The sequence below is a fragment of the Lacerta agilis genome, chromosome 11 (assembly GCF_009819535.1).
Source record: "Lacerta agilis isolate rLacAgi1 chromosome 11, rLacAgi1.pri, whole genome shotgun sequence".
Lineage (NCBI taxonomy): Eukaryota > Metazoa > Chordata > Lepidosauria > Squamata > Lacertidae > Lacerta > Lacerta agilis.
The window spans coordinates 14,863,547-14,866,396 of record NC_046322.1 but is presented as its reverse complement, the minus strand read 5'-3'; positions in this window follow the sequence as shown (position 1 = coordinate 14,866,396).

Below are 2,850 nucleotides of genomic sequence, written 5' to 3'. Positions count from 1 at the left end.
GATTGCATTTTGGGATCTTCCCTTTTGTTGTCTGACAGAAGGCAGCCCTTGATTAAAACCTACTTGATCAGGATTAAAACAATTCCTGAAAGAAAGTCTGGGATTTATTTTCTAGAATTGGAGCCAGCAGCCACAGAGATGACCTTCGGGTTCAGAACAGGAAGTTTTTATTTCTGTGAATATGTCCCATTTTTCAAGAAATCTTAATTCTGTAACAGATTGTGGGAGGGTGGAGAATGGTAACATTGTGGTGGACAATAGCACTTCAATGTGTGATGATGAGCTTAATGCTGCAATCCTATACCCACATAACTGGGTAATAATAATAATAATAATAATAATAATACCCCATGTTTTATCCTGATAGCACTCAAGGCAGCTTACTACTAAGTAGCCAGGTATAGGATTGCCCTGTTAGATACTTTTCTCTCCTTGCCCTTATACCTGGGTGAATTTAGATTTCATGTTGCCAATGATCCTTTTAACCAATGTTTCTTCAAACATTTCCTAAAATGATATCCTAATATCACTCATTTTCTGAGTGCTGATTCTTGTGTAGCCAAAATGGCAAGATCCATGCACAAGAGGGAAGTATTTCCAGGCTTGGGGAAACTCCCAAGGTTTGCAGAAGTATAAAAAAGATATTGAGATGAAAACATCTTTAAAAGGAGTGGTGGGTTAGGGCTGGCTGGAACTCTGACAAGGAATGCTGCACTCCACGCTGCAACATTTTGCTGCAGATCACACTCATTATTCCTAATGTGGAGGCAGGGGCGTACCCAGGATCAAAACTGGGGGGTGGGGGGCAAGCCATGGTTGTTCAGGTTGTGACATTTCAGCACGGAAAGGCGAATGAAACCAAAATTTTAGGAAAATTATATATAATTATAGCAGTGCTTTATTATAGTAGTTATTACAATTATTTGCTTGAATTTTTATTTTTTATTTTTATTCTAGTTACATGTCTTATACCAGGGGTGGCTAACTCCCAAGAGACTGTGATCTACTTTCAGCAGTGATCTACCCCCGTAGATGAGGATGGGGATGAGGAATGCCCTGTTTTTTAGGGAATTCTTTCTAGTAGCACCTTAGAGACCAACTGAGTTTGTTCCTGGTATGAGCTTTCGTGTCATGCACACTTCTTCAGATACACTGAAACAGAAGTCACCAGATCCTTAAATATAGTGAGGGAGTGGGGAGGGGTATTGCTCAGAAGGGTGGTGGGAATGGGTGATCAGCTGATAGGTGTGGAAAATGGGTGATCAGCTGATAGGTGTGGAAAACCTGTTGAGGACTCTTAACGGCTGTAATTAGTCTTGCAGGGAAAGGCAAGTGGTGAGATGGCTAAAGATAGCTTTGTTATGTATAATGAGATAAGAATCCAATGTCTTTGTTCAGACCAGGTTTCTCCGTGGTTTTAAGTTTGGTGATTAGTTATAATTCAGCCACTTCTCTTTCCAGTCTATTTCTGAAATTTCTTTGTATTAAGACAGCAGACCAACACGGCTACCCACCTGTAACTGTTTTTTAGGGGTTCAGTTCGTTTTTAGACTACTGACCATATTACGTAAACAGCAAACAAAAACAGCTTCAAAAAACAGAAAAACTCCCCCCCCCAACAGAAAGCTCCCAAATGGCTGAAAAACTCAGTTTCCTAGGATCCTCAGCCATCACAACTCACCATGCAAGGGAACTGTTTCCAAAGCTCCTTTGCAACGATCAGCCGGCGCAACACACACGCACGCGCAGTGGCCGGCTGCCGGTCGGCAGAGCTCAATTGTTATTTAGATTTTGGGAGGGGGAGAAAGTTGAGCTTTTTAGGAGAGCTTTTTTTTCCTTTTAGGCTGCCGATAACCATTTAATTATTATTATTTTTTGCTTCTGGGGGGCAGGTGCCCCCTCCTGCCCCCCCTTGGGTACGCCCATGTGTGGAGGGAAACTTTCAATCCTTTGGTGTTGAAACCTTTTTCTTTTTTTGTGCAAAGGTGAGCCATAGCAGGATGAGACATGGAATTGGGTGGCTGAGCTCCTGTGATAGTTGAAAGAATTGATTTCACAGGTAGGGAAAATATTCCACCCCTGAGAGTGAGTGCAGCGGAGCTCAATACTGTGTTATCAGATGCGGGGGTGCTTCTCCAAATCTGGAGGTTTTTAAAGGCCTTGGCGATAATTTTGGAGATAGCCTAACTTTCCTTTGGGTGTGCGAGGGGGGAGGAAGCAAAATATTAACTACATAGATTTTGCAGACAATCTATGTGTCATTTTACAATCAATTTGTACGCGCTAACTATGAACTCCTCACGTCATTAATTCGGATGGCAAAACACTATGTTGCTTGTTAATCACCTCTTAATTTCTTTTTATTTAGGATCGATTCTAAGGCATCATGAAAAAGTGAAAGGCAGTTGACTGTCCTCGTGTATATATAATAGAGTGATTATGTTATGTTAGGAATCGGATCAGGGTTAGACCCTTCCTTTATTTGCTTCTGCCTCAAATAGGAGATGTCACAGATACGTATTGCGGAGGGAGAGAGAACACGACCTACGTAAGAGATAAGCGCGCGCCACAAAATAATGAGGCGTTGAAGATTGCTGGGCTTTTAAAGCGAGGGAAGCGAGTGGGCGGGGACTCTGCTCAAACCACGTGGGTCCACAACGCCCTCGCACCCCCTCGTCTTGTGGGCGGGGCTGGCTGGCTTACTACGCAGGAGGGGGCGGGGCGATAAAACGAGGCGCCGCCCACCCGGCCGCGGCGCTCTTCGCCTCGCTGGCCGCGCTCAGGCCCCGCCCACCCCCCGGGAGCCTCGGCCAATCAGGTAGCGCCCTGTTGGCCGAGCCGGGTCTGCGC